Below are 13569 nucleotides of genomic sequence, written 5' to 3'. Positions count from 1 at the left end.
CAGGTTCACTCCACTTCGAGCAGCAAAATGACTGCTGCTACTCTGAAACTCTTCATGCTGAGCTGTTACTCTGAAACTCTGAACTGTTCAATTATCAAAGTCTGAAGAAACAAATAGCCTTAAAAATCACTACAGACAAAGATGCTCAGGACAGAACAAGTGATGGCCTCACTGATCAAGAAGAGCCTCAAGATGTTCTGTGACAGGAAGCGCAGAAGTCCAAATGTCAAGATTATCCAAAGCTCTCAATTACATGCTTTGAAAACTACAAACAATAAGGGGTTTATTACAAATACAACATTTTCAGTATATTTTTGCTTGAGATCTGCTGCTTTCACAACCAATTCCACCATTACAGTTTGTGTGGGGCTTTTTTCAAAAGATGTCAGTAATTTTCTGGTTAAATCTGCTCTATCCACAGCATTTCAAACATTCATTCACCAATCACTTGCTTTGGAGTGTATACATAACGTGCATATATATATATATATTTCCAAGTTTTTACATTGTACCTGGTGTCTCATAGGAATACTGGACTTGGAGAAACGCATTTACATCACAGTGCCTACTAAACTAAAACTTGATAACTCAATTTTACATGGCATTTAGATAGCTTATAATAAAGTCAAGCACTCAGCTTTACATGCAAGTTCACAGAAAAATTTTAAGAACTCAAATTTAAGGTATCTGTTTAAGTTCTGAAGAAACTTGAGGGGGTTAAGTAAACCTTTAAAATCAGAAAAATCAGAGTATTTGTGGAAACTTTCATCTTTATCCAAAAGAACCACTTTAGTAGAAGGTGGTTTTAATATATCAAAGTCAGTACATATTCTACTAACATGTTAAGATATGTATATGCAGATATAGAACTCCAAAGATGAAACTATTTAGGACTGAACGCAGAGGTAACAAGAGTTTAAACTCTGCAGTTAGGCTAAATTCAATTTTCATTTGCAATATTTTCTATGAGAAAAAAAAAATCTAAATTCAAACTCAAAAACATTTTTTAAATAAAGCCACAACAATTATTTTTCTTAAATACTCCCAGTATTCCTGCCTGCAGAACCTCTCCTGGCCAGAAGACAGACTAGAAGCAAACCAGAAAAGTCAATTATAAATATGCCCGCTATGAAGCCAAATTAAAGGGATTGCACTCTTTTGTTGGGAATTACCTAGAGTAGAATGCATCCTCATTTTACTTTTGGCTTGAGTACCTCCACTAGCCTGCACTGCAAATCCCTTTTTTTCATTCAGCGATCTTAACACATTTTAAGCAGATGTATTGTCAAATGCATTACATGCCAATCTGTTTATCATTAAAATGAAAAATCAATGTCCAATTCAAGCGTAAACAGGAGTTGAATGTTCAAGTTGTCATTGAAGATGACATATAATTATTGAATATGAATTGTACTTGGCAAATTATTGTTTCCTGAAAAGAACAACAGACAGTAGCAAAGAGCTTTTCACAGCAAGTCAGCATAGTGCCACTTATGGCCGGGGAACTAATTTTATGAATGCAGAAAGATACCTATGCAGCCAAAAGTAGCAATGAGAAAACAATCACTGTTGAATTTAATCATTATGTATGTTTAGATGATGAGAGAACATGTAGCTTTATGTTACTGGGCTGAGTCCAGACTTTTATTCAAAACAGGAGTACTGAAAATAAGAACTTTAAAAAATACTATGAGGTTTCAGTTCCGGACCATTAATTTTTCAGTCAAATAAAACCATCATTTAATTGATTCCTGATGCTAAAACTTGGATTCTACATGAAAAATTTGAAACTAAAGCACATAGAATAATTTGGTATGTTGGGCTATTCAGCTCAATATGTCTAGAAAAAAAAAAGTAAGACAAACTCAAAATAACATTAGTCTACTTTCTGTGATGACACAGAATAACAAAAGGAAACCAAGCTTTGTCCTGGCCAAGAAACTAAGTCCTTGGCTAGCATTACTTTAGAGCAGATGCTCAATTTTAAATCAAACTTGTAAAATGATAGAAAATACTCAGCATGAATGCAATATCCATCAGTATGTTACTTGTGACACCCCCCCTTCCCCAAAAAGAAAGAAAAAAAAGAGGACATTTCACAGTTAGCTAGCAATTTTAGGAATCCTCTTAGAGCCCGTACAAAAAAGTTTGCCTTTCAGGAGGAGTAGAACAATTTCTAAGCAAAGAGAACTCTCTCTAAAGCAGTGTCCAATCAAATATTTAAACACTATGGAGATGGAGAAAAGGGCCACTTCAGTGGCATACTTTTAATTCTATATCAAAAGAGAATTTCAATTCAGAAAAGGAAACAGGAGTTCTTCCTCTGGTTTTGAATAGCAATTTACAGAAACATTCGAATATGGCCTTTTAGGTGGGCTTAAATTAACATTTTGTCCCTTCTTGAATCTCATAATTCTTAATCGCTTCCACTACTGAGTCCCTAGTTAGCACCAGCTGCCTAGCGAAAGAAAAAAGCCCTCCACGTCATTCAGCTAACCAGCTGTGAACTTTTTCAAGACAGACAAGGACATGCTGAAAGTATATGGTAGCCTTCAGCTGGGGAGCTGAAAGTATCCTGGTTCTGCTGAACAGTTGACAGCTTCTATTTGCACGTGAACCAAAGCATCTCAGTCTTAAAATAGCCTTGGTACACGAGAAACCATCTAAGATTTCAAACAACAACGACAGAGAAGTCAGTATGCTGCCAGGTCATAAACATTAACAGGAGCCCAAAATCCCATTTAGTCTTCCTAATAGCAATCCTATGGACAAGGACAAAAGGTAGAGTGCATGTTGAGGAGGAGGGGGTGAAGAAGAAGTCAGGAAAAAAAAATAGCATTCTGATTACAATTAAATCATTTGAGTCCTTCACCAGTTACAGGGCTCACAGCTGCAGACTACCAAAAATGTGGTATTTCTATTTTGCAGATAGGAGAAAACATTAGACTCTTACTTCAACACTTCCTCATGTAACGATCAGCTAGGATGAACTAAAATTAGCACTGTTATCATAATTAGATGATCGGGAAGAGTAATTTTTACAACCCTTTCACTCCACAGTATCTTTATTTTGTTAATACTAATAAGAATGCCAAGCATTTAGCACATCTACAGATTGGACCAGATATATCAGAAGTTAAGCACCTGAACACTAATTTTGACACTTCTAAACCTCTTCTCATTACATTTCCCTCCCCCCACTCAGGTCAGTCTTTTTACAAGACTGAAGGGTATGTTCTAACATCTACATTACAAGTATATTTAACAAACCCTCAAAGATGCAGCAGCCTCCTGCTACTCAATTGGTATTCCAGCCTACACAACAAAAAAATTATTTTCAAACAGTGTGTGTTGAATTAGTACAACCAGTTTCTTCCATTCAGCAAAAACACACAGACATGCTTTAACCTCAAAAAACATCTTTTCATAATTGAAACAAAAGCTTTCTCATAATATGACAGTTCAATGATGTAGAAATCAAAAGTTTGCTAATAATCCTTTAAATGCTAACCTCCTAATACAAAGTTCACTAATACATTAAAATTCAGTTTTACTTGGTCAAAAACAGCGTCTCTCATGTTACTGCTAAAACTGGGACTGTCTAACCTTTAATAAGGGAACAAGGAAGAGTTTGATGTATTTAAGATAGTAATAAAATAAGAAAGATAAAGCTAACTAATTTTTTCTGTTACTTGCTTATAAAAGCAGGGCACAATTCTCTTGTGTACACACTTGCACATATTCAATATATTAAGACTATTAAGTCAGAAATGTAGCAAGCTGAGCACACTCAGTACAGTATCAAAGAAACCAGTAAAAAAGCCAGAAAGGAGAAGGAAAGAAAAGGAGATTAATTTGCCTTCCTTTATTAGGAGGAAAAAAAACCACAAGACCAATGAGTTGTACCAATGAGCAGAAACAGTTATCCAAATACTCTTAGTCCCCACCTTCCCTTGAAAACCTTATGCTAGGTAAAGAACTAGGGGAAGGATAGCTCAAACCAGGAAACACAATATCTCAGCTATACAGAGAAATTACCAAATCTAGGAGCAAAGGAAAGGGTGAGAATATAGAAAAGCACAAGTTTCTATGCTTGGTCAAAGTATCTGCTTGCTAGTTTTGCTAGTAAGACCAGTCCACAGGCTTTAATCCAACCGCATCAGGCACAGTTAAAATCCTCTTGACTGTAGGTCAGCCTAGTCCACTCCTAAAGCATGGGTGCGTTTCCTAACTCCCATTCTGTTACATTAGCCAGTCAGAAAACAGCTAGCATTCCACCAGCAAGGAAGGGCTTGTTGCCTCCAGTTTGTATAATACAGTTTCTAGAAGAGATAAACAAACTTGACCACCTGCACAGCGAAGCCACCCGAGAAACAGAGAATTTGGGTAAAACACCAGCTCTGTGGATTTAAGGAATTCACAGCACAACTTCTTGACCTGACCTACTTAGCTTTAAAGGCTTTTTCTGGATATGAACCCAAACCCCAGTTCTGCTCATTATCAGGACTTAGAAGTCCAAGGAACTAAACATTACCTCAGTAGAAGAGAAAAAATTTCCAGCAAAAAATCAAATCCATCAAAAGATCTAGGAGTATCAGATTTTTCTGGTAAATATATATGCACACTTACAGTAACCTTCAGGATAAGAAAGGAAGAGGCAGGTGGTGTAGAAGGAAAGCGGATGGAATTGCTGAAATCAGCTCTTCCTCCACAATGAATTCTTGGGATGGAGCAAAAATTCTGTAAATCTTTAGCTTCCCGAGACAAAGGGACCTTCAACCCCAGCAAAAATAGTCCTGCCAGAGCTGGTATTTAAAGTGCCAACACCTGACTGGAGTTAACAGGTGTTAGCAGTTATGAAAATGGTGCTGTTGATTGCTGCTCTCTGTTTTCCTTGCACTGCCTGTCGTAAGACCAATATTTTTTTGTTGCCTGTAACAATGTTAAATCTTAACTGGAAAGGCAGCATTTTCTGTGTGGAAGCACCATTCTAGGAAAAAAAGTCCCCCTTTGATAAGCCTATAACCTATTAAAATAATTTTCTTTTTTTTTTCTTAAAAATTTAGATGTTAAAAAAAAGTCTATTTTTCAGCAATGTGTAGCATATGGGGCAAGGTACATTTCTGCATTAGAGAGAGTTTTCTGTATCGCTAGGAAAATGCACAAGGCTGAATTCTAATCCTTGTATAAATTGTATGTAAACATTTCCAGAATGAAAACCTGGAGTAAATGTGCAAGACCAAAAATCTGGAAAGCTGATGTAGGAGAGAGAGACCAGAGAAACAAGGAAAAAGTCTCCAAAAAGTGTGTCCTCTGGCAGAGTGACGGAATGGGAAGATCACAATCAGCTCTGTAGTTCATCTTTCCAAGGACAGAAGAAGCGCCCTTCAGGAATACCTCAGTGATGTGAAGATGCCTTCCTTTCATGTTATCATGTCACCTGCAAATACGCCATTAGTTATTGCTCGTACCACAGCTCAGCAGGCGTGACAAACAGCCCAAAAGTGAAGCGTGTTGTGTTTCATTGTGCTGCGGCGGATTAGGAAAACCCACGGACAGGTTTTCTGAAGAAACAGACTGTCATTTGACACCGTCTGGATAGCCGCAGCCTCCACTCCGTGTGAGCTGACACTGACTGGCCTTTCCGGGTACCAGGCTGGACAGAGCCTGGCTGGCATTGACGCTGCTGCCCATCGTGCCCATTTCTGTGCCCATTGTGAAACTTCAGCCTGCCCAGGCGCTACAGACAGAAATCCTTACCTGCTTGTTCACAGGAACACTTCTGCCATAGCAGCAGCTGCAACTCCTGCTTAAGTATCTGGAAATCTTTTTCTCTCACCCCCCTGTCTGTGAAGTGCCAAGAAGGAGCCCAGCTGTTCAGCACTGCGTTGCTGATTTCTTTGGAAAAGCTTAGAGAAGCAACAAGTGGGCTGTTTTCCTTTTCTGTGGGAGAAGAGGAGCCTTTATGACTGGGTGGGTTGGGGGAAGGGGAAAAAAAAAGAACATGAGCTCAGGACTTTTCACTGGTCCCTTGCCCTGTGTGAACTCAAAAATCTTAAAATCTTCACACTCACCATATTTTGAGCCTTTCTCTGCCATCTTGCAGCTCTCAGGGCTGCAGAGGGAGTGTCTCTGCTTATCACTCACAGGGCAACATATGAGGCAAAGCCCATATTTCAGGCTTCTCATCTTTTTGCAGAGGAGTGCAGTCTGCTACTGAGCACACTCAAAAGAGATCTTATCATGCCTTTTAAAAAGATTTTTCTCCCAAACCAAGCAAAGGGGGAGTGGCCAATGTCATCTGTATTCTTGCCATGTTTTATAGCTCAAACATCAGATCGCTCATGCTGTAATGCAGTTTATAAAGTGTGTTTGGAGGGAATGAAAACAAAGCAAAAAATTTGGTGGTTTTTTTTTTTTTTTTACTGCTTGCAGATCAAAAGGCTTACGTGCCATACTTTCACCACAAAGCAAATGTTTGTGCTAAGTAAACTCCCAACAATTGAGATTATAATGAAAGCACTAACAGCAATTTTTGTTGACCTACAGCTCACTTATAATCACAGGTATATTCAGTAGCTTTTAAAATCTGAGAAGACAGAAATAACTTCCAGGCTTTTCTTATAATGCAGTGTTTTCTGAGCCTCCCTGCTTTATTTAGGGCTTTCCTTTCATGGGAAGGTAAATGCCACAAAGTTTTCATGGGCCCTTGTGTTTCCAGTGCTCTAAGGCAAAAAGAAAAATCAGTTAAAGAAAAATAGGCTGTGTGAAAATGTTTGGTCTCAGAAATCAGGAGGGAAAACAATAACCAAAATGTGCTATAGCTACTCAGTAGCAGGCAGAGACAGATAAATCAGCGGCAGAAAGATCTCCTTCAGTCTCCACCAGTCTGACAAATTTAAAAGGTCTCTCTATTTTCTCCCTAAAGTTTACATGGGGAATACATTCTTTTAAATAGTATGATGCTAAACAGAGAAAGGCAGCACGACTCTTGTGCCCAGAACCCCTGCCCAGGATGGTAAAGCTTGCAAATTAAGGCTGGTAGAGAGTAGACAGGGAAAAAGGTGAGATAAGCAGATGTGTAAAGAGTTCAGTCATGAGCTCAATGGCTGTAGATACCACAAGCAACTCCACAAACGTGTACCATGAGGGCTCATGCAGCATCCCCAGTCAGAGTCAAAGATGAAGGGATGACCCAGCTGAATGGAGAACTGGTTTCTGTGGCATCATCTCCTCAGGAGATTCTGTCAACACCACCCACCAGTGAAAGCAGCTGGGAAGAAGATGCTGCTGCTGCACCAAGCTGCCTCTGTGTCCAGCAGGAAGGTACAACCCTGGCAGAACTGGCAGACATTCTGCTCTCCTGGTAAGCAAGATTCCTGAAAGCAGAGAAAAGTGGGGGAGAAACCTGCTACCAAGCTCTCCTCTTCTGCTTTCTTGTCTGCTGGAGTGATTTGAATACACTCATTCCCAAAATCAAAAATTTCCCAAAATCAAAATTAATACCAAGAGCATTTTCCCTTTTCTTGTCAAGTTTGACCTCAAACTGAGTGTTTCTTCTGCCTGGGGAATACTAAGACAATCCTACAGTGTACCTATTACTTATCCTCTAGCTTAGGTGTTGGACTTTGTGGGGTTCTTTTAACCTGATCATATTTCCAGCTGTATTCTTTATTTGACTATACCCACATTCTGCTTCCATACACTTTTCAAGAAGCTGTGCAAACTTGCCTAAAATATATGGCTTTTCATGATTGCCACAATGTCATCAGGATCCTTTTTACCTAACCTGCCACATCAAGCTAACCATAAATTTGGATTACAGATCTTATCATAAATTCCATCAGAACAAATATTTTTCTGAAAGCATTCAACATCTTCTCTGATGGAGGCAGGCAGAATAGCTCCATATAAAATTAAGGAAAGGAACAATAAAAATAAAATAGGGAAGCAGCCCTCAGCTGGTGAGGAAAATTTAGCTAGTGAAATAGTTTTTAAATGCAGTGTCTAATATAGAGCCAGCACTTGGACACAGTTTATTACAGTAAGAGAGCTTGGCCACGCTCCCAGATGGAGAACGACCCACCGGGTGCTGCCACCTTTGCCCTTCCTCAAGCGATTTTCCCAAATGCCACTTAATACTTTAACCTTCCTAAAGCATGGAGACTGTCCAAAGGCTGGGGCACAGCCTGGCCACCCAGCAGCCACCCTGGGTTGGTGAGGGGCTGACACAGGGCAGCAAGTCCTGCCCGGTGGGTCAGGGGTGTCAGGGTGGAGCCTCCCCTCACAGGGACAGGGCTTCCCAGGCTGTCCCAGTCAAACAGCTGGGCTGCTGTTCAGCTCTGTTTCCCTTGCTCTCAGCCAGCTCCTCAGGCACTGAAGCCTGTCTTGACCCTGGCCACGTCCCATTGCCTCACGCCGTAGAGGAAGGGAGGGACAGGTCCCTTCCAACACAAGAGCGAGGTCTCCCTATGCTGGGGGGGGATTTTGCCCTCCTTCTCCTCACCCCACTGCCAGCAGGGCTGGGGGTTTGTGATCCCCTGCACTCCTGGGTGGGTCTGTACATGTGCCAGCCATGGTGAGCAGGCTCAGCAGCGGCTGCAGTGAGGCTGCTGTGCCCCTCAGTGGCCCCTCAGGCAGCCATGGGCGCCCAGGGCCTGTCACAGACAGCCCCAGCCGTCTCCAAAGGCCAGGGAGTGCAACAGTCCTGCCACCTACCAAAACCTGACAGTACATCCCAAAAACTCATATCAGAACTTCTGAGCACACGCAACACCTCTTCCCAAATATTCTTACCAAAAAAACCCCATTAGCCAGGACAGAAGATGCACTCCACGGCCTTCCATGGTGAGGGCGGCAGTTGCGGTGAGGGACTGAGGGTGTGGGGGCAGCAGGGCAGGGACAGCCCAAGGAAGGCAGAAAGGAGACAGAAAGGTTTGCTGTGAGGAATGATGTGAGATCAGACACGGTATTTTCAGTGTGCGTCTACCTTTTCAGCCGCATGTAGCTCAGCAAAGATAGCAAGACCCAGGAATGGATCGATTGCACATCATCACACTGAATGATCACGAAATCATGTGTGAGAGGAGAGCAAAGTCCAAGTAATGCACATTTACTTCATCTGCTTCAATAAGCTTAATCACAACTGTGTTGTGCCCGAAGGAGGAAAGAGTATTGTTTTGTAACAAAACCACAATATAAAGATAATTTAGGGTCATTCTGGCATAATTTCTCCCCCTTCTCTTTCAGAAACACACAAAGGCCACAGCCAGAGATCACACATTTTAGGTGGAGCATTTTGCAGCTTGAGAGATGGACTGGCAGCAACAAAGGCAAGTGAAATACAGGAGAAGCAGTCACTTGATGAACGTGACAGAGGCTCCCTGAGGAGGGTGAGCACAAACACTGCCAGCACTCGTGGCATGAGGGATGGGTCCCTCCGTGCTGTGACAGACAGAAGGTGTGACACCTTGCCTGCTTTCCAGATGAAAGTGGCAGGGAGACCATGACACTCCAACACTGGCAGCACTGTTGTAGTGTAGTACCTGTTTTTTGAAAAATGTGACATCCTCTTCAGCCTACACCTGCAGCACTTACCAGAAGGTCTAATTTTACCAAGTATGGATGAAAATAAATTAAGAAACTACACAGAGATCCTGGGTTTCCATAAGCTTTGGAAAAGATTTTCAAAGCAACATAGAGAGTCATGTCAAAAAAATATCCAAGTGGCACCTCTTCTAGGGTTTGTCTACTAAACTCCCAAACCTTTCGAATTTGAATCCAGCTCCTGTAAAATAACAAGGAGTGGTTTCATTCATTCCCTTTGCTACAACAGGACTGAGAAGGAAATTCAATGGCAGTATTGCAAAGTGTCAGGCATGTAGGGAGAAGACAGATGTGTTAAGCACACTGCACTGGATGCAGGATGTGAGCAAGCTATGAGCCAAAAATTTCTGTCACAAATGACTGAAGCCATAAAATGAGGCTTGAAAATGAACGTTAGGCTAGTGTGTTCTACTGAGTGGTGCCATCCTATGAACCAGAATTTTGAAGAGCTGAGGCTCAACAGAGAGTATAAGACTCGGGTATTATTTTACAGTCCTAGTTGCCATACTTGAGCAGGTGACCCACTGGAAATGGGAAGGGGGAGCAGACACAGAAAACAGGGATGTCATCAGCCTTACTTGATGTGATCTGGTGGGACTGGCATTTGCTTGGAAAGGACAATGCCCCTTCAAAGCTAACTAGGGTACAAAATGCTAAGCAACAGCCTGCTGGGCTTTCACAGCCTGGGTCCAGCCACTGCTGTGAGGTGGACAGAATCAGATGCCAAAATAGCTGCTAATCCCAGCCCTCAGCTTTCTGATACTAAAATAAAGAACTACCACACATGGGAAGGGGGGGGGGGGGGTGGGGAGGGGGGAGAACAGAACGAGAAAAGGAGGTGGGGGAAAATTATGCTTATAAAAGATGGGGTTTGCTTTGTCCTGCAGAAACAGCAGCCAGAGTAGAAAGAAGGAATGTGCATGTGTGTGTACACCATGTGGGACAAAGGCAGTGTATTTCTCTTCAGCCAAGAGCATGCTGTCATCTGTCAGCATTGTATGCCTGTGTACAAGCAACACCAAACACTATTTGCCTCGCAGTGCCTTTGACAATGTGTTTTTCCTGTTGATTTCCTCATCTGAATTTTCCTTTTTGCTCCCCTGCTCAGAGTGTATACATGTAGTTTTGATGACACTCTTAACAGCTGGCTGCAGACAAGTCTCAGGCTTGCATGTCTGGCTGAGTGTAACACACACATATGCGCACACACACACACACACACGTTGTCTTGACCTCTCTCCCCATCTCCTCAGAGATCTGCTGCATTTGAAGTGTTTTCTTTAGCAACTCTCTTCCCAGGCTCACCTCCCTGGCCCACGGAGGGCTGCTCCCCAGACCTGCTTTAGGTCTGGGCGAAAGGAAGGGGGCTTCGGGGGCTGCTCGCGTTGGCGGCCGGCAGGAAGAGCGGTTTCGCTGCGCCGGCCCCTCCGCAGCGCCCCGCGGCTGCCCCGCGCCCGCGGGCTCGCTGGATCGCTGCGCCGTGGGCCGAGAGCCGGCTGGGCCTGCGGGAGCAGGGGCTGGGCGGGAGGGGATGGGGTCAGCTGGCTGCAGGGCTGCCGCTACAGCGGTGGGAGCAGGACGCACGGAGAGTTTCTGAGTGGTTAAAAAAGTTCGAATAAGCAAACTCCGGCGCTGTCAAATATCCCCCCCCTCCGCCCCCCGCCGCTCTTCTCACCCTCCCTCCCTTTTTTCTCTTTTTTTTTTTTTTTTTTCTTCTTTTTTATATTTTTAAGGCAGTTGATGTGGTAATTAAGAATTTGGTGAGAGCCTGGTCAGGTCACCTCGTTTCTCAGATCAGAGCCCCATCAGAAATTCTTTCAAGTGTCCTTCTGCGTCGCCAAAGATGACAACAGCAAATCAATAAGTGCTTGAAATGAAAGGGGTTGCTGGCTAGCCCCCGAGGCTACAGATTTTCGCACCGCCGGTCTTTTTTTTTTCTTTTTTCTTTTTTCTTTTTTTCCTTTTTTTTTCCCCCTGAACTTCTCGCATTCCTTTGCACTGCCTCTCCTAGGAAGAGCTACCTTTTTATGCCTAGTTTCATGACGAAGGTAAGTGCCGTGTTAGCATCTCTTTGGCGGGACGGGCCTCGCCAGCTGCGATTGCTCTTCCCTGCTTCCAGCAGACGCTCGCTGCCGGCGAGATGCGAGCCGAGAGCGGCTCCGGCCGAGGGATCCGCGCCCGCCCGGGAAGCGGCGACCGCAGGCTCGGAGCACAGAGGCAGATATTTGCGCTTCTTCTTCTTTTTACTCCATTATTTTAAAAAATAAGTAAAAAATAAAAAAGAGAGGAGAGAAAGGGAGAGAGCGTAAATAAATTATTTTTTAAAAAGAAATCATAGAAGAGGGGTAAGGGATCAAGGCAAAGGAAAATAAATATGCGACTCACTGGTTATATTACTCTGTGTTAACAGAGGTTGCTTCGCTCCGGTTCGCACCGTCATCCCTACCTCTAATGCGACCCGATTTAACAATCTTGCTAACGAACGACGTCCTCGGGACGTTTTAATTAGGCAATTCATTAGTAAGTCAATACAGACATTTATATTTTCTTTCAGATCAAGTGGTTAAGCGCTAATTTCGAAATGATTATAAAACACTAGAATTCGCGAGGCGTAATAATTTTAATTTATATGCAAATCAATGGGTCCATTTGAAATGCTTAATTTTTTAACAATTACTGTATTGTAGCATCGGAACAAACAGCCTGAATGAGCAATTTGAAACCAGATCTAGACAGGAAGAAAATATTCGAGCAGCCCAACAAATCAATAATGTTTGAGTGTGTTAAACATAGCCAGCTATAGGTATTTACATACTCGTTTGCTGACAGATAAGGAGCTCAGAGAGGTGGGAGGAGAGGCTGGGGGGAGACGGGAGGGTTTGCTTGCGAGGGCTGAGATCATAATCCGGGAATGAAGAAAGTAAATGCTCGTGAATTGCCCCACCGCGCACTTCGGAGGATAACTCCTTTTTCCGCCGGTTCCCCAGCGCTGGCGGCCTGCGCCAGACGCTGAGGGCTGCCCGAAACACGGCTGGGCTCTGCACTCAGTCACCGCTACATACGCTTTGAGGTTTTTTATGTTGGTTAGTTGGTTTTTTGGGGGTTGGGGTTTTTTTGTTTCGGGGAGGCTTTTTTGCCTTTTTTTTTCCCCTCGTCCCTGGGCAGCGGGAAGCTGATGGGACTCTCCTTTGTCTCACCCACTCTGTGACCCGGGATCACCCAAGGAAAAGCCCCACGGCAGTCGGGAGCACGGCTGGTGCGCCAGGTGCCTGCAAACGGATAGTCGCGATAGGTTTTAAGAAAACAACTTTCCCGTCTGGTGGGGCGATAAGTAACTCCGACCTTCTCCCCAAGCGGTTCGGCTTCCCCCCAAGCGGGGGCCGGCACGGAGGGCTCTCTGCGCGGCTCCTCGAGTCCCAGCCGGGCCGGGGCAGCTGCAAGCCCCCGCCACCGCCGCCTCACCCGCCGAGGAATGGCTCCGGAGCCTCCTCGGGGGTTTTAAAGCTGTTGTCACTGCGCTGGCGAAAGGGAGGAGATAGACTATAAATACAGCCGTCGCGCCCTTTGCTCGCCCTGAAATCTATTATTACATTTATTGCTTTGACAGAAGGGGAAAAAAAAAAACATGAAATCCTCGTATTAAGTCGGCTCCATAGTTTCCAGACACCCTGGAACCCCCTCTTCCACGGCAGCATGTCTAATGTATTCCCTGGTGATTCTAGGCATTAATTAGTTGTTTAATAGGAGTATGACTAAAAATGTAAAAGAAGGATTAGGAGCGTGAAACGTATGTCCAGCTCCTTCCACACACTCGAGGAGGGAATGAAAATCATCCAGTATCTTATGTTTCTCCAGAAGCCATTTGCATTTCCCACCAGCTGCTCACTTTAGCCTCTCCGGGGCGGACGGGGACTGCTGCTGCCCGGCGCGGAGGCGGTCGATGAACGGCGGGCGGTCCCGCTC

This window comes from Melospiza melodia, chromosome 5 (genome assembly GCF_035770615.1).
Source record: "Melospiza melodia melodia isolate bMelMel2 chromosome 5, bMelMel2.pri, whole genome shotgun sequence".
NCBI classification, from domain to species: domain Eukaryota; kingdom Metazoa; phylum Chordata; class Aves; order Passeriformes; family Passerellidae; genus Melospiza; species Melospiza melodia.
The sequence above is the reverse complement of the archived record's forward strand: the minus strand, read 5'-3'. Positions refer to the sequence as shown.